This window comes from Rhinolophus sinicus, linkage group LG06, assembly GCF_036562045.2.
Source record: "Rhinolophus sinicus isolate RSC01 linkage group LG06, ASM3656204v1, whole genome shotgun sequence".
Lineage (NCBI taxonomy): Eukaryota > Metazoa > Chordata > Mammalia > Chiroptera > Rhinolophidae > Rhinolophus > Rhinolophus sinicus.
The window spans coordinates 143,214,886-143,234,248 of NC_133756.1; the positions used below are offsets into that span (position 1 = coordinate 143,214,886).

The following is a 19,363-nucleotide window of genomic DNA, read 5'->3' on the forward strand; positions in this document are numbered from 1 at the left end:
AAAAAAAAAAAAGGCCATTTCACTGTTCTGTGAAGGCAGCTGCTTCAGGATTTTGGAGAACATTGTAAGGCCAGTGAGTTCCACGAGCATGGGCCCGTACCCATACTTCTTTTGCTGTGAAGTGAGTTTCTTGATAGAAATAGTGTTATGTGGACTACTCTGATGGTGGGTAAGGCACTGGCATCCTGTAAGTCCACAGATGGTAATTTTGGCAGAATCGCTGGATACAGGGAAGGCACATTCATATAACCAGAGTAAGTATTTATTTAAGTGAGAACAAACTCCTGCTTCTTCCATGATGGAAGCCATCCAATGTAATCAACCTGTCACCAGGTAGCTGGCTGATCACCCTGGGGAACGGTGCCATAACAGGTTCTCAGTGTTGGTCTTTGTTGCTGGAAGATTGGGCACTCAGCAGTGGCCATACCCACCTCGGCATTGGTGAGTGGAAGTCCATGTCGCTGAGCCCATGCAGAACCTCCATCCCTGCCACCATGACACTTTGTTCATGAGCCCAGGGGTGGCTGGGGCAAGAGACTGACTGGTGTCATAGAACCAGCCATTCTTTCCACTAGGTGATTCAAGTCCTCTTCTGCGGAGGGCACCCTTTGGTGAGCATTCACGTGGAACACAAATGTCTTCCATTTTTTTGGCCCATTCAGAGAGATCTATATACCTCATCCCCACGTTTCTTTGTCACCAGTTTTCCAATCTTGTTCCTTCCAGATCCCTGACCCATCCCATCGATCATTAGCCACAGCACAGGAATCAGTATATAATTGCTTGTGTGGCCATTTCTCCTTCCAAGCCAAGTGGACATCCAGGTGCACTGACTGCTTGAAGTTCTGCCCATTAGGAGGATGTCTGTTTTACCACTTCTTTGGCACTGATCCAGAGAGGGGCTATAGTGCAGTGGTCTACTTGTAGGTGATGGCTGCATAGCTTACAGAACCACCTGTAAACCAGGCCCAAGTCTTCTCTTCCTCTGTCAACTGCAAGTAAGGGTGCAGGCTGGGAGAGAGAAGGCAGTGTAGCAGCAGTGGGGACCATGGCATTTGGGTCACTTTTTTAAAAACTTACTCAGTTACAGTCAATATTATTTTATATTAGTTTCAGGGGTGCAGCATAGTGGTTAGACATGTATGTAATTTACGCAGTGATCCCCCGATTAGTCTAGTACCCACCTGGCACTAGTATACATAGTTGTTGCAACATTATTGACTATATTCTCTGTGCTGTGCTTTACCTCCCATTGGCTGTTTTGTAACTACTAATTTGTACTTCTTAATCCCTTCACCTTTTTCACCCAGCCCAACTCCCCTCCCCTGGGCCACTTAACATAACTTGTGCCTTCAAGGTCTGCTCGGCCAGATCACATATGTACTCCTTCCATTTGATGATGGAGTGCTCCTGTGCATGCCTACCTTTTGGGTTTGGCAGATCAGATAATATCCAGTTTAGGATGGGTAGCTCAGGTCACATGGTAACTTGGTGGACTATTGGTTAAATGTTCAATTTCAGGTTGACCCAGTGGTTCAGGAGGTAGGAGTGCTTTGCTAAGATTGTGAACAACAGCTCTCCCTGGAGCTGGGCTGCGGTGCGTAGTCGGAGGTCGGTGTGAGCTGCTGTGAGCGGCCAGACCGGAGACCAGCTGCCTCAGCCCGTGGGGTCGGGGGTGGGGGGGGAGCGCAAGGCTCATAATACCAGCCTGGGCCAGGAAGCTATGTCCTATGCAACTAGATTGAGAAACAACGGCTTGAACCGAAGTGGGGAGGCAGAAGATGGGGGAAAAGAAGATTATAAAAAAAATGTTCAATTTCTGCTAAGGTCCAGGAGTAGGCCAAGAGCTCTTTCTCAAAAGGAGAGTAGTTATCTGCAGATGATGGCAGGGTGTTACTCCAAAGTCCTAAAGGCCTGTGCTGTTATTCACCTATAGGGGTCTGGCAAAGGCTCCAGACAACATCGCTATCTGTCACTGACACTTCAACACTACGGATCTGTTGGATCATATGGCCCAGGTGCAGAGCAGCTTGCACAGCAGCCTGGGCTTGTGGCAGAGCCTTCTCTTGTCACTCAAAACTAGCAGCTTTTCAGGTCACTCTGTAAATGGGCCAGATTAACACACCTAAATGAGGAATATGTTGCCTCTAAAACTGACCACAGATTCTCCCTTATCCCTGTCTCTTTTATCTCTGATTGAAACTATTTTTTGAATGGCAGCATGAATGCTCTTATCTCACGGTATTTGGACTGTTTGCTCTGCCAGGACCACCCTTCCCTCTGATAATCTGTATGGCTTTCTCCCTCACTTCATTCAGTTCAAAATGTCATATTGTTAGAGAGGTCCCTCATTAGTACCCTCAATGGAATGCTATCCATCCACCCCCATCTTTGTGTAGCCCAATAGGCCTGGCTTTAAGTTTCTTCATAGTTGGCTTCTTCAAATTTGCTTACCAGTCCTTGATATTAAATATTTCTCTGTTATTATTGGTCTCTGTCCATTAATTTGGGTGTTTCTTGACAGTCCAACTTGAGCTGTTTGGTCTTTTCCCCTCATATATCTGTCATATAATAAGTGTTTAATAAATATTGATTTAACAGAATATATTTAAAGCTGAAGTATATTCTGGTTTGATACATTATCTAATGTTTTGTAGTTTAATTTTGGCCTCCATAAGTTTAAGGTTCTTTAGAGATCCTGGCCATGTAAGTTTGTCCTGTGTTGGTAGGCCTTTGTGGGGTGTAGCTAAGCATAAAATAATGAAATTTTCATATGACTTAATGCCATCATTCTCATTTTGGTACTGTGTGATCGCTGATCCTATTTAAATAACTTGAGAGAAGATTTGTCTGACCCAGTGAAGCATGGCAAACACAAAAATGTGGATTAGCTAAAATACTTTTGCTTGAATCTGCTTAAGTTAGATGGCTTAACATTTTAAAACATTTCTCTTATTGAGCAAACTACAAGATGAATATTACTCTGGTAAAGCAGCTGGTACTCTACTCACTTGAACAGACATAAAACTATTTAAGTCAGAGTTTGATTTGGCCAGAGCCACAAATGGTTTAGTGGAATAATGGCAAAATAAAAGGGTAACTATTTGGAAGGATTGTATTTAAGTAGAAATGAGGCTATACAAAAACAAAACAAAAATAAAACTAGAGATGGTCTTTTGCTATTGGTTAATATCTTTGTGTTACTTTTTTTTTTAACAAGCAAGTTTGAGCTCAATCTGATCTTCAACATGCTAATGTTTGGAATTGCTTCTAGTGATCAGAATTGCTTCTAAGACTTACACGTTGTATTTTAATACGGCATAGGAGATGACGGTTCCAAACTTGCTATTAAAAGCTAATCTAGTATACCAGCTAATTTACTTTGATCTATTGTGAACCCTGTTATGGTCATTTTAGCATCTTCCTCAAACACTGTACTTTGGAGTGAGTATATCTGTTAACACATTTAACTGACATGTTTATTAAGAAATTTTAAGAGTAAGCTTGTAAATTATGACACTTGGATAATATTTTATGAAACCTCTTCAAATGTGTTTCAAAATGTATACCTTATCTCTGATGTTCATTATCATTTCCTTCTTCTGCGCTAACTTTTGTTGTGAACCAGAAATCCAGAACATGAATTACCCACTTAGAAGTTGATTTTCTATACTATTTTCTATAATAACATTTTTATTATGGAAAATATCAAACCAAACACATTTAGAGAGAATGGTATAATGAATCCCTGTGTATCTATTAGCCAGCTTCAACAATTTCAACACATGGTCAATCTTGTTTCACATATATATATATCCCCACCTACTTTCTCTCTCTACTTTGTATTTGCTTTGGATTATTTCAATGCAAATTTCAGGCCATGTGTATATCTCTTTCAACAATAGTATGTCTCTGAAAGATAGTTGGGGGCAGGATTAAGGGACCAAAAAGGGATATTGAGACAGTGAGTAACGGTAGTGTGAAGCCACTTCTAGTCCCGTGAAGGAGCAATAGTTATTGGAGCCCAGAAGGATCTGTAGTTGTGCAGGGATGCAGCATGGCTCAAACTATGGTTGTGTTACAAGGAGGGAATGGACAAGGAACTCTCTTGTAATAGTCAGACTCCTCTCTTCTGCTTTCTGATCTGTAGAACCTACCACTAATGGTCCTTCGAGAGCCTAGGTGATGCAGTGTGTAGGAGTTACCTGTGTAGTAGGTATTCTTAAAAATAAGCAAATTGGGCGGCTGGATGGCTCAGTTGGTTAGGACGCCAGCTCTGAACAACAGGGTCGCCGGTTCGATTCCCACATGGGCCAGTGAGCTGCACCCTCCACAACTAGATTAAAGACAACGAGCTGCCACTAAGCTTCCAGAGGGGTGACCGGATGGCTCAGTTGGTTAGAGCGCTAGTGCTCAACAACAAGGTTGCAGGTTCAATTCCCGCATGGGATGGTGGGCTGCGCCCCCTGCAACTAAAGATTGAAAACTGGCGACTGGACTTGGAGCTGAGCTGTGCCCTCCACAACTAGATTGAAGGATGACTTGGAGCTGATGGGCCTTGGAGAAACACACTGTTCCCCAATATTCCCCAATAAAAAATAAAAAATAAAAAACAGAGTTCATCTTAAAAAAGAAATCTTTTAAAAAATGAGCAAATTAATGCCCAATAAAGCATAAATTGCCCAGGGTCCCCTTGGAGATAGTGAGTCCAGGCCATCTGACTCCTCCAGTACTTTGGGGGAAAAAAGAACAGCTTTATTGAGATTTAATTTACATTATAAAATTAATAGTAACTATACAATTCAGTGATTTTTTTTTTTTTTAGTATATTTACGTCACAGTATCACTATAATCTAATATTTGAACGTTTTCATTATCCCAAAAAGAAATCTAATGCCCATTTATAGTCACTCCCCATTCTCACCCCTAGCTCTCAGCAACCATTAATCGATTTTCTTTCTCTATAGATTTGCCTTTTCTGGACATTTCATATAAATGGAATCATAAAATATGTCTTGTGTTTGGCTTCTTTGACTAAGCATAATGCTTTTGAGATTCATCTACGAGTATGTTGTAGCATGTATCAGTACATACAAGTACTTATAAATAGAATAACATTCCATTGTACAGATATGTTCATTTTATAAAACTATTTGTTTGAACACATCCATTTTCCTTGGGTAGATACATAGGACTGGAATAGTTGGGTCATGTGGTAATTCTGTGTTTAACATTTGAGGAGCTGCCAAACTTGTTTTCTGAAGTGGCTGTACTGTTGTTTTACATTCGCACCAGCAACGTTATGAGGGTTCTAGTTTCTCCACACCCTTGTCAACACTCATGATTGTATTTTTGATTATAACTGTAATATCCTGAAAAGTTCACCGTTTTTAACACATAGATTTATCTCTTCTCCCAGGATTTTCTGCAAAGTCAGGTTTAAGGGAAGGGAAGTGTCTTTTATCAACAACTTTGTTATTTTCACTGTTTTTTTAAACTAACACATTGCTATAGAGTTATTGGTAGCCAGATTTATTAAACTCTACGTCCCTGAACATTTATTTTTAAAGCAATTTTGAGTGAAACTTGGAGATTTGGGGGTGGTAATGTGTATATGAGGAGGGTGGTAGTTATGACATTGAAAGGTGTATTTGATTTTAGGATTCCCTTTGCTTTCAATTTTAGTTTGGGGACTGAGGAAAATTTTGTAGCAGATAGCAGATGGAATCACCTTTTAAAAATGTGTTTATTCATTACTATGCTTAAAAATCGTTTGGTTGTTTTTCATGGCACTTGGAATAAAATCCAAGCTCCTTACTGTGCCCACAAGACTTCATGTCTGCCTTTGTCTCTGTAGGTGAATGAATCTCCCTCCACTTTCCCTTCCCTTAGTACACTCAAAGCATGTTGATCTTTCAGCTTCCCTACAAAGCAAACGTCTTCAGGCCCTTGCATAACTTTTTCCTCTTCACTTCCTCTGGTTTGGCACAGGTTGAGCTTAATATCCCCTTTTTGTGGAGCCTTGCTGATCACTTTGTCCTCCAAAAGCGGTATTCCCGTAGCTTCTGTCCTCAGCCCATTTCTCATGTAAGACACTCTTGGGCAATTTCACAACTTTCATGACTCCAGAAATATCCATCTGATAATGATTCCCAGTTCAAATTTCTTTCCTGAGTTCTAAGTGAGAATGTTATTTAGTGCTATTTTGAGTATTTGTCTCACTATCTCTAATGAACCCCTCACCTCAAACATAATGCATACAAAATCGAACTGTACCACATTTGTTCAGCCTTATGGGTGGTTCACTATCATTATGATTCCTCCATCTTCCCCCACAACTCATTGTTGGCCAAGTTCATTTTTTAAGAGTTCTCACATGGCTATTGCCACTGTTCTGTCCTTACAATTTTTCACCTGGATTTCTGCAACAGGATCTTGGCCTTCCTGCCTCCAGGCCTGCTCTGTTCTTCCATGCTGCTTAACAGATTATCTAAGATAGTGATTCTCTACGATGGGTACACAGCAGAATTGGCTAGAAGGGCTTTTTCAAAGTGACGTACAGAGTTCTGTCTCAGAATTACAAATAATTTCTGGAAGTGAGAACTGGTAGTATATAGTTTGAAAAAACCCACCAGATGATGCTCATGAGCACCCCTGCTTAAAAACCATTTTTAAATAAAAATAAATAATTTAACTCTGATTAAAATTTTTCAGAGGCTCTTAATTCCCTTGAAGATAAAATGTGAGATATTCTTTTTGGCATAAATTTTCCATAATCTGGCTCCTGTCTGACTCATATCCCCATCTCCCCAATACAACTATGTAAAATTACATACTGTGTTTCCCCAAAAATAAGACCTAGCTGGACCATCAGTTCTAGTGCGTCTTTTGGAGCAAAAATTAATATAAGACCCGGTCTTATTTTAATATAAGCCTATATTAAAGTCTATATTTTAATATAAGTCTGTATTAAAATAAGACTGGGTCTTGTATAAGACCAGGAATAATATAATATAATATAATACAATATAATATAATACTGGGTCTTATATTAATTTTTGCTCCAAAAGACGCATTAGAGCTCGTGGTCCGGCTAGGTCCTATTTTTGGCGAAACACGGTACAGGTCTACTAATATGCCATCTTACTCACATTTTCAGGTTTTTATATATGGGAGTCTCTTCCTGAAACACTTTTTTTTTACCTTTCCTTGGATAATTTCTCCTTCCTTTCAATACTCAGCTATCATTTCCTAGAGGTAAGCCTTCTCATACTGTGTTGTGTTTGTTTATTTATTTACTTAGGGCTTTTTATTGTTGTATCTTCTAGTGCTTAGCATACTTGGCAGTCAATAAATGTCAGTTGTATAAATGCAGACCTCACCTGTAGATGTAATAATAATAGCATTGACTGAATATTTTGTCAAACATAGTACTGTGCTAAATGCTGTATATCATTTACTCTCACAACAACCTTTTGTAGGTGGGTGTTATTACCCATATTTTACAGTTGAGGAAACTAAGACATAGGAAAATTATGTGGTTAGCTGCAAGTTGCAGAATTTGTAAAGTACAGAACTGGATTTGAATCCTGTGGCCTATTTGCTAAGTCTGTGCTTTTATACAGGTGTTACATATTTGTTTCATGGTTTAATTTTTCAAATTATAAATAGTTCCTTAAAAGGGCTGATAATTCTTACACTTCAGGTATTTGTTTTTAGTTCTCAGACCATGATTAGCTAAAGTAAAATATAAAATATTTGACATTTAGGTATAAGTGGGACAGACATGCTAGAGTTCTACACAAACAGTTAATTCAGTGAACTCAATGTTTATCTCTGTATTGTTTTGAAGACAGATTTTATACTAAAGAATACTGTGTGATAAATGAAGGAAAAATATTTAGCTTAACTCAGAATATTAGAAATACAAAGAACATTAGACTTCATAATAAATAGGAAAACTAGGACTCTACAAGATTGTCCTTTGCTGAAAGCTTTGAAACGTGTTATTTGCAGAATCAGGACTGAAATCTGAACCTTCTAATTTCCAATCCAGGCTTCTTATCTTTCTCAGTTATGAAAAGTTGGTATATCTAGAATAAAACAATATTTTCAAAGCTTAAAGAGAATTCTGTTTTTATTATGTTAGAATATAGTATATTTTTTCTTTTTTTGCTGTATTTATTTTTTATAATTTATTGGGGTGACAATGGTAAACAAAACTACATAGGTTTCAAGTGTACGATTCTATAATACATCATCTATATATTGCATTATGTGTTCACCACCCAGAGTCAGTTCTTCTTCCATCACCATATATTTGACCCCAGAATATATATTTTTTTCAGTGGCCAAATTCTTTAACATAGAGAAGAAAGTGATATGACTGCCGAAGGCAAAATCATTCATTCATTGCTTAAGTAACTTATGACTTGTATGCAAGTACTGGCTTGTTTACCTGGGATTTAACATATTTCATGGAACTTTTGCTACTGGATTTTAAAACTGAGAATATGTTTTATTTTTTAAGTATTATGTACATAAGAGTATGCTACCCAAGGAATAGATTGTATATGTTATTGATATTTGGATATAAACCATAAGATAACTTAATATGTTCAAAAACATTTTTTCTTATAATCATATACCATCTTCATTGCAAAAACTGCCATTTTTATTATTTTTTAAACATTTATTTATTCATTTAAGGAGGGCGCAGCTCACAGTGGCCCAGGCAGGGATTGAACTGGCAACCTTGATGTTATTAGCACCGCCCTTCTAACCAACTGAGCTAACCAGCCACCCCCAAAAACTGCCATTTTAGATGAAATTATTGTGTCAGTTTTCTGAGCTACCTTAAAACTTAATTTTCTTTGTTAAATAAAATAGGTTAAAATTAGGAAAGAATGTTCAGACTTAAGCAAAAAGTGGTAACTGATTAATTAATCTCTTTTGGTTTGTTTTATTTATGAGGAAAATGCCAATTTTTAAATTTGGAATTTAAGTGACAGCACCTGAAGGAAGATGATACTTTCTCTTGCAAAATTCTGACCCTTCTTACCTTCAAGACTGAGTCCATACCCCACTGTGAGTGTATGGGGAGGGGATGGAAGACTGAAGTGTCCTGCTAGGCTGGAAAGATGAAGACTGATGTAGTGGTGACTTATCCCTTGGCTCCTTCTTCGTTAGGCCTTAGCTCCTGTAATGTTCGGAGTATATAGGGGGATAGTAAAAATCCTCTGTCTCTCTCCCTACCACCCATCCAGTTCTTGGGGGCTAGGAAGGGCTATGCCATGGTGGTCCTATATTTCAAAAGTGTACATTTATTCAAAGGAGATCTTATATTGGTTCCAGCATGGGAATTAGAAACAAAGACCATGTTTTGAGGAATTTTTTCCCCTGGATAAAATTTTTTTGTTTAAAAAATCTGGCTTTTGTTTAAAAACTAAATAACCTGAACAAACCAGTGACCCTAAGATTATTATGAGGGTTAATAACTTCTGAAACTTAGTTTAAAACCACAAAAATATTATATGCAGATTAACAAAAAAATCATTATATATGGTACATGGAGATGGACCAACCATAGGCTACTGGATACATGGATGACGGCAAGCCTATGTATCATCACCTTGTTTGATGGTGTTGCGGTTTCATGAAAAATTACCCATAATAACAGTGTGGGTGACCATAATTTTTATTGAGATATAACTCAAAAATCATATTAATTGACAATTTAGAAATGTATAATTCAGTAGTTTTTAGAATATTCACAAGACTAACCATGACCACTATCTAATTCTAGAACACTTTTCATCACCTCAAAAGGAAAGACATAATTAGCAGTCTCTTTCTATTCTTCCCTCTCCCCAGCCCCTGGCAACCACAGTAATCTTTCTTTCTCCATTTGCTTATTCAGTACATTTCATAGAAATGTAATCATATGGCCTTTTGTGTTTGGCTTATTTCACTTAGCATAATATTTTCCAGGTTCATCCATGTTTTAGCATGTATCAGCATTTCATTTCTTTTTATGGCTGAATATTCCATTGTATGGCTTTATCATATTTTAATATCCATTTATCAGTTGTTGGACATTTGGATTGTTTCTGCCTTTTGATATTCTGAATAGTGCTGCTATGAACATTCTTGTGTAAGTTTTTGTGTGAACTTGTATTTTCAGTTCCCTTGGATATATACCTGTGATGATGCTTACACAGTCTTGTGATATATTCATGTTATCACATGGATGAACCTTGCAAACATTATGCTAAGTGGAAAAAGCCTGACACAAAAGGCCACCTATAGTATCAATCCATTGATAGAAAATGTTCTGAGTGGCAAATCCATAGAGACAGAAAGTAGATTACTGATTGGGAGTGATGCTTATGGATGCATGTCATGTCCAGTGCAACACGGGCAGTGAGAGAACAAGAAGGGGCGGCGAAGGGTTAGGAAAGAAACTGAAGTCAAGAGATTTATGCAATAGAGGCCAAGGGTCTCACAGCCTCGAAGGACTGAGAGGCCCGAATTGGGCCACCTTGTGGCTCTTACTGTACACACAAGGAAGTATCATTGTTTCCTCTATGGTCTGTGAATTTCATACATTATACTAGGAAACTGATTTAAACTAATCACCCTTGCCTGCAAACGGCAGAACTGTAAGTCTCAGGATGTATGTACCTCCCCAAAGGACAAAACCTTTATGCTGAAACTTACTGATATGAATAAATGGAGAACTGATGTTATCACATCATTGAATCTCTTCCCAAGCAGGTTGTGGGAAGGAATATAGCCACAGAGGCAGAAACTCTCCTTAGCTGGGGAAAGGTGGGAGTCTATGCCCACCTCTATCAACCCTGTGAGTTCTCCTGATGACCCCCACGTGGCTACACCTGGCTTAGGTTGTTCCCCCCCCCCCAGTGGGGAATCTTACCCATCATTGACTAACCAGCCATCCCTCGGGCCCAAACAGGGAGACGTAAGGTGTAAGTACACAGGTGAAGCGAAGTCCCTGAAAGGATCAGTCTCACAGACTCTCCTTTCTTTAGGGGTAGGTACGAGGGGACAGACAGGTAGGCTGTGATAACAGGTGCACATTTATTTTTCAGGCAATGAAAATGTTCTAAAATTAGATTATGGTGATGGTTGCACAACTCTGAATATTCAAAAAAGTACTGATTTGTACACTTTAAAAAGGTGACCTTTATGGTATGTAAATTATATATAAATAAAGCTGTTATTAAAAAAAATTTTAGAACAAAATAACAAAAATGAGATACTTGGGAATAAATTTTAAAAAGTACTTGCAAAAATTATACACTGAACACTACAAGAGATTGGTGACAGAAGTTAAAGACCTAAACAGATAAAACATACTCATGAATTAGAATACTCAATACTTTTAAGATGGTAGTTTTCCCCAAATTGATGTAGATTCAATGCAATGTTTTCACAGAAATTGACAAGCTGGCACTAAAATTTATATGGGAATACCCTGGCATAGCCAAAACAGTTTTGAGAAAAGAACAAAATTGGAATATTTGTAGAACCTTAATCATTTATCAGGTCAGTGTAAAAAAATGAATTCCAAGTCTTACCTCACACAATGTACAAAAGATTAACTCCAAATGAATCACAGACCTAAATTAATACTATAAAACTTCCAGAAGAAAACATAAGAGAAAATCTTTTTGATAATTGGATTAGGCAAAGATTTTTTAGCTACACCACCAAATGTACAATTCATAAAATAAAAAAATTGTTCTGCTCTTCTAAATACATTGTTATGAAAATAAAATCCACAGATTGGGAGAAAATATTTGCAAAACATATATCTGACCAAGATTTGATTCTAAAATACATAGGCAACTCCTAAATCTCAATAATAAGAAAACAACCCAATAAAAATGGGCAAAAGATTTGAATAGCTACTTTACCAAAGAAGATGTCTGCATGGTAGATGAGCAAATGATGCTCAGTGAGGTGCCATTGCACACCAATTAGAATGGCTAAAATTTTTAAAAAGAAAGGAAAGAAACAATTTACAAAATGATAATACGTAGTGCCAACAAGCATGCAGAGTACTAGACTTACATTATTGATGGGAATGTAAAAATTGTAGCCATTTTGGAAAATAGTCAGTTTCTCTCAAGTTAAGCATTTTACTATGTAATTCAACCATACCCCTCCTATGCATTCACTCAAGTGAAATGAAAATTTATATTCACACAAAAACTTATGCAGATGTTTATAGCAGCTTTATTTATAATTGCGAAGAACAGTAAAGAACCCAAAAATTCTTCAGCTGATACATGGATTTTGAAACAACCACCAACTTTTGGTACACCCATATAATAGAATGCTGCTCTGCAATAAAAAGTAATGAATTACTGATATAAAGAACAACATGGATAAATCTCAAATGCATTAAGCTACTGTGTTTCCCCGAAAATAAGGCCTAGCCGGACAATCAGCTCTAATGCGTCTTTTGGAGCAAAAATTAATATAAGACCCAGTCTTATTTTACTATAAGACTGGGTATAATATAATATGATATAATTAATATATACCAGGTCTTATATTAATTTTTGCTCCAAAAGATGCGTTATAGTTGATTGTCCGGCTAGGTCTTATTTTTGGGAAAACACGGTAAGTAAAAGAAGCCAGACAAAATGCTACATATTAAATGATTCTATTTATTTGACATTTTGGAAAAGGCAAAACTATAAGGATAGAGAATAGATCAGTGGTTGCCTGGGGACTAGAGGTGGTGGGAGGGGTCACTACTGAGGGGCAGGGGGGAATCTTGTAGTGATGGAACTGTTCTCTCCCCTGGTTTTTGTGGTGTCCAAACTCACTGACTTGTACACTAGAAAGGGTGAATTTTATTGTATGCAATTTATACCTTAACTTTTAAAGAAGTAAAAATATGAACCTTGACCCTTGTCTCATACCATACACAAAAATTATCCCAGTGATTCCTAGATCTAAACATAAAAGCTAAATTTTGAAACTTACAGAAGAAAACAGGTGACTATGTTAGTGACAGGATACTAAAAGCACTTACTATAAAAGAAAAAATACTGATAATTCAGGTTAATCAAAGATTAAAACCTTGTTAGTCAAACTCAGAGTAGAATACTGGTTGCCAGGGACTGGGGGAAGGGAGAAATGGCGTGTCATTTGACAGATAATAAAACTTCAGTTACACATGCTGAATAAGTTCCAGAGGCCTGCTGAAGTGCACGTATGCTTAGTCGCTAGTACTGTGCTGTGTACTCGAAGTGGTACATCTCCTGTGAAGTGCTCTTACCAAAATAAACTTAGTTAATTGATTAAAACTTTTTTATTTAAAGACACCAGATTATATGGTGATGGAAGGAGAACTGACTCTGGGTGGTGAACACACAATGTGATATATAGATGATGTATTACAGAATTGTACACTTGAAACCTATGTAATTTTACTAACCATTGTCACCCCAATAAATTTTAATTAAAAAATACACTAGAATATGGAAAAAGCTGTCAGACTGAAAGAAAACATTCACAATACATATATCTGATAAAAAATATCCAGAATATTTATGTGAAAAAACCTGATAACCCAATAAGAGGCTAACAACCCACATTTTTTTTTTAACTTTATTTTTTTTAAGGGCAAAAAATTTGAACCGACTTCACAAGAAAAGCTAAAATAATAGCCTATATGCATAGAAAAAGATGTTCCTCGTTTGTTATTAAGGAAATGCAACTTAAACCACAATTAGATACCACTGTACCTAGTTAGCATGGCTAAAATTAAGACAACTGAAAAGATCAAGCAAAAATGGAATGTTGATTCATTGGTAATGGTAATGTAAAGTGCTACATGTACCTACCTTATGACCCAGTAGTTCCACTCCAAATATTTCACTTAGAGAAATGAGAATATAGGTCCACAAAAGACATGTATGCAAATGTTCATAGCAGATTTATTTATAACTGGAAACAACCGAAATGTCTATCAGTAGTAAGTGAAAGGATAAACATGATATAGTGACACAATTCAATGAAAAGGAATAAACTACTCAGGTATACAACAGCTTGGATGTGTCTCAAAATAGTATGCTGAATGAAAAAAGCCAGACACAAAAGAATGCAGACTGTATGATTCCATTTATATGAAATTCTGGAACAGGCAAGCCTAAATTTTAGTGACTTTAGGCTTATCAGTGACTGTGTGGGGCCAGGGATGACATGACAAAGATACTGACCGCAAAGGGGCGTGAGAAACCTTTTGTTGTGATGGAAATGTTCCATAAATTGGTTGGGATTGTGATTATACTCCTATATACATTTATCAAAATGTGTACACATTGAACTGTACACTAAAAATGGGTATATTTTATTATATGTAAATTATGCCTTAAATACATTTTAAAATTTTTTAAATATTTTAAAATAATGCTAAAATTGGATCTTCAAACAAAATCTAATTCCTATATCTAATTAATAATAGGCATAACAAAGTAATTCATTTACTTACTTTTGAACTATATATACTTAGTGGGATATAATGTTGGGACAAAAGGCACTGTGAAGAAATACTGACCTTTACCTAGATTTCTTTTTGGTAGAGGTTGCATTATAGTATTTCAAGTAGAGCTAACAAGTAAACATATTGATGTAGTTGTGAACTAGGATTCTAACTTTAGGAAAATGGAATACGTACACATGTGAAATGGGGGAAGATGAGGAATACTATATTGGATTTGAATTAGAGTTCTCAGATTGAACTAATGTTTTTAAAAAGACATATTTTCCTAGCTTTGTCCACCAAAAGGGCCTAGAAGCAATGACACTGTAGACATTGAACACATATGGCACCCAGATCTTGATTTCTGAATGCCATTGCCCACTAAAAGGGCCTACTAGAAATGGTTCATTTCAGGTGTGGTACAGGGAAAATAATAAGGTGAGCCCGAAACATCATATGCTAGAAGGTAAGGATGTGTTTGAGCACCAAGTAGGACATGTCAAAAGGAGACAGGACTGAAAAGGCAAATTGAGCATCAAGTCTACAGTGATACATGTTTTAAAAGTATAATATACGAGGTGTGATTGAAAAATATGGTAAATGTTTAAATAAAAAAAATTATTACAGTAAAAGACACATTGCCATTAATCCCCTTCAAAATACTCCCCCTCACTTCGAACACATTCATCTCATCGTTCTTGCCACTTTCTGAAGCAGTTCTGGAAATCCTTTTTCGTGTCTTTAGTTGCTCTGTCTTGGCTGCCTCGATGTCCTGAATCGATTCAAAACGTTTACCTTTCATGGTCGTTTTGACTTTGGGGAAGAACCATAAGTTGCACAGTGCCGGATCTGGTGAATAAGGTGGATGAGGACACAACATAATGTTTTTATTTGACCAAAATTGTTGTATACCGAAGTGATGTCTAACATGGAGCATTGTCATGATGGAGGATGAAGATACTCACAAAAGGGGACTTCCAAGAACTGCTTCAGAAAGTGGCAACAATGATGGGATGTGTGTTCGAAGCGAGGGGGAGTATTTTGAGGGGGGTTAATGGCAATGTGTCTTCTACTGTAACAATTGTGGGTTTTTTTTTATTTAAACATTCACCATATTTTTCAATCACACCTTGTATATACATTTCTGAAAAATATATTAAAATGTGTAAGTATATTATATACACAAGAAAGAAGGAAAAAAAGAAAAGCCTATTTTTATTTTACAGAAGAATGCTAACTTTTAAATATTGAAATAATGATGTAATTAGAAACCTACCATTTCCAATCTCCAGTGCAATAATTGAATTAAAGATCATGAATGGATGATGTCTAAAACCATTGGCTGTTGGGAGCAAGATATTTACAGTCTTATTAAAGTAATACCTCAAAATTGCATGCTAATTTCAAAGGAGAAAAAAATAACTACATGGAGAAATCTGACAGAGTACTTTAACCACTTCAAGTTTACCATCACCAATAATGAGACAAACTGACGTTATGTGAGTCCTCACTCACGTGATGCAATAAGAAGTACAAAATATCCCTATATACTTCTCATGAATAGCAATCGGACAGATCCAGAATTTGGGATAGCCTACAATTCAAGAAGTCCATGTCATGAAATCAAGACAAAAGGGATCTGGGATTAAGGCCAGGGTGAGGACATTGTTCTAAATTTAAAAAGGTAACCAGATGCAATTCTTACATTTGACTGGATCCTTACATTGAAAGCTTAAAAATCCCAAATATTTTGGCGATAATCAGGGAAAGTTGGAATATGACCTCTGTATTACATGATGTTATAGACTTAAAGTTTAGGTCTAAGAATGATATTTGGTGATTTGGAGAATGTCGTGTTCCTAGGAGATAACAACTGAAATATTTAAGGATGCAGTATCATGGTGTCTGCAAGTTATTTTCAGGTGGTTTAGTGAAAAAGAAAAGTATAGGACATTTGCTTATAAAAGGAGAAATCTGGTGAGAAACTCTTGGGTTAAAAGGAGTAAACTGCAGGTATTCTTAACTGCTGGCTTTGCTGTCCTCTGAGTGTTTCTGGGAATGGCAAAGTCAAATTTTGATAGCAGCAAAAAGGATTTCTTTGAGGTTGAATTAGAGGAAGAAAGTGTGATTCTCACATTGGTTTTGGTTAGTGAGGACCCTAATGAAGAACATCAGATGGAGCTAAGCATTTCTTCAATCTCAGAAGCCAACCTGAAGATTCTTAGGACAGATGATGAAGTTTATCTTCCTCAAATGAGTGAACAATTCATAGCTTGTCCAAAACCAATCCTCCCCTTGCCAACTATTTTGTCTTCAATTAATAAAGTGCATTGGGACACTTAGCGGAACTGGTGCCAACAATTTGAGTACCGATGGCAAGAAAATAGATGTTTATCTGAGGCTCAAGGAACATGCTTACTCTGAAGAAAAACAAAACATTCCTGAAACACTACAGGAAGCCACACTGCAGTCAAGTTCAAAGAAATGCAAGATGGTGACCAAGAAAGCAAGGAGTAAGAAAAGTTGTAAGATGAGTGAGAGACAGCAAATGACCAATAGCTTTGAAGTGGTAACTTCAGCTCAGGAAGCCATGTTGGCAGCATGGGCAAGACTTGCTGCAAGAGCCGTTCAACCTAAGGCTGTGAATTCATGTCCCATTCCTATTTCTGCTGAGAATTTTATGCTGCAAACCTCTGGTGTCAGGTGGAGTGTAGTCCATGGCAGACCTCTCTTGGCAGACAGAGACGGTTGGGTTCACCTGCAGTTCTATGCAGGTCAGGCGTGGGTGCCTGACCCTCCTAAGAAGATGATCTCTCTCTTCCTGTTACCGGCCTGCACTTTCCCATTCCCAGATCTAGAAGGTAATATGCTATGTCCCAACGGTGTTAAGAGGAGTAAGAGGATGATGGAAAGATTAACTACAATGAAGAAGTAGAAGCAACCTGGTTTGAACACGCCCACATCATTCCTTTTGGATAGGCCATGTCTTAATAAAGAATAAATGGTGGATAGGTAGCTCACAGATGCATTGACTTGTATCCCAGTGATTGCTGGGCTCTGTCCTGGCCATCAGTGTTGCCTGACGCCTTGAGTACAGATGTGAATGTCTGGATTCTGTACTTGAGGTCTGCCAAAAAGTGACTGCCACTGCTGCTTCAGGTATTTAGCTATAACATATAGAATATAAGTTGGGTTTCTTTTAATTAATAGATTTTTTAAGCAGTTTTAGATTTTCAGAAAAAATTGAGCAGGAACGAGAGTTCCCAAATACTGTTCCCTGCACGCCCCCATTTTCCCTACTACCAACATCTTGCACGAGAGGGGTACATTTATTGAACCTACATTGACACATCATTACCAGCGAAAGTCCATAGTTTACATTAGGGTCCACTCTTTATGTTTTACATTCTATGGGTTTAGAGAAATGTATAATGACATATCCACCATTATAGTGTCATACAAAATAGCTTCACTGCCCTGAAAATTGTGTCAGGGGTTATGTGCTCCACCTGTTCAACTCCTGACACATTTCTGTATCCATAGCTTTGCCTTTTCCAGAATGTCATACAGTTGGAATCATACAGTTGCCTTTTCAGATTGACTTCTTTCAGAGCAATATAAATTTAGGATTCCTTCATATCTATTCATGGCTTGATAGCCCACTTTTTTTGTTTTTGTTTTAAAGTTTATTGGGGTTACAATTGTTAGAAAAGTTACAAAGGTTTCAGATGTACAATTCTGTAATACATTATCTATATATCACATTGTGTGTTCACCACCTAGAGTCAGTTCTCTTTCCATCACCATATATTTGATCCCTTAGCCCACTTTTTCTTTTTAGCAGTGAATACTCCATTGTCTGGATATACCATAATTTGTTTATCTATTCACATACTGAAGGCCATCTTGGTTGCTTCCAAGTTTTGGCAATTACGAATAAAGCTGCTATAAACACAAAATAAATAAAAACGTATATATGTGTGTGTATAGAGGAAGATAAAACAAATGTAACAAAATGTTAACAATTGTTAAATCTTTTTTTTTTTAATGAAAGTTTATTAGGTTGACAACTGTTAGTAAAGTTACATAGGTTTCAGGTGTACAATTCTGTAATACATCATCTATACATCACACTGTGTGTTCACCACCCAGAGTCAGTTCTTCCATCACCATATATTTCATCCCTTTTACCCTCATCTACCAGCCCCCCAACAATTGTTAAATCTTAAGTGACAAGTATATGGGTTATTCATTGTATTAGTTCCGTTTTTTTCCCTCTGGGTTTAATATATTCAAAATAAAAATCAAGGGAAGAAAACATCTTGTTCTGAATGACTCAATGTACAGGCTTGAAATTTTCTAGGTGAGTTTTTGGGAAATAGTATTAATTTATTTCAATTATCTGATATTCCATAGAATGTTAGAATAAGAGGGACCCTAGAGATTATTTTGTCTAGTTCCATTCATACAGATGAGGAAATTAGTCCAACAGTAATTGAGTCACTTGCAGAAATCACACTGTAAGCCAGTAGAGCATGGACAATGAATTCAGCTGTCCTGTTTTCCAGGATTTTGCTCGTCTCATTGTACCATGTTTTAATCTCTACCAGTAAAAGGACTTGTTAGGAGGTAAAAGTTGAATGAAGGGAAATACTATGTATCATTTTTCTTTCTCATATATTTTCAATATATTTTCCCCATTCTGACAGTATTGTCAGACTGTGTTTCATCTGTTGGGTCTATAGGTCAGGAATTGAGTCAAAGACTTCTGCTACTTTTAATAATTGCTCTCCTAGAAACTTTTTGATCATATATCGTTTGGGCTGTGCGTTTTTAGTCACT

The 19,363-nt window shown here is 37.1% G+C and overlaps 2 protein-coding genes and 1 pseudogene across 5 annotated transcripts in view; 2 read left to right on the forward strand and 1 right to left on the reverse strand.

Moving 5' to 3' along the window:
- The window catches only part of CCDC73 (coiled-coil domain containing 73), a 253,095-nt gene that overhangs the window by 160,796 nt on the left and 72,936 nt on the right, over positions 1-19,363 (reverse strand). The window lies entirely within an intron of this gene.
- The window catches only part of QSER1 (glutamine and serine rich 1), an 84,404-nt gene that overhangs the window by 5,202 nt on the left and 59,839 nt on the right, over positions 1-19,363 (forward strand). Inside the window, exon 1 of one of the 4 annotated variants that reach the window (XM_074336185.1) lies at positions 7,178-7,257. The exons of the other annotated variants lie outside the window; for them this stretch is intronic. The gene's annotated coding sequence lies outside the window, so the exon portion shown is untranslated. Of the gene's footprint in view, positions 1-7,177; positions 7,258-19,363 lie in introns of those variants that run through there. 4 annotated transcript variants of the gene reach the window in all.
- On the forward strand, positions 15,620-19,362 carry LOC109450823 (developmental pluripotency-associated protein 2; annotated as a pseudogene).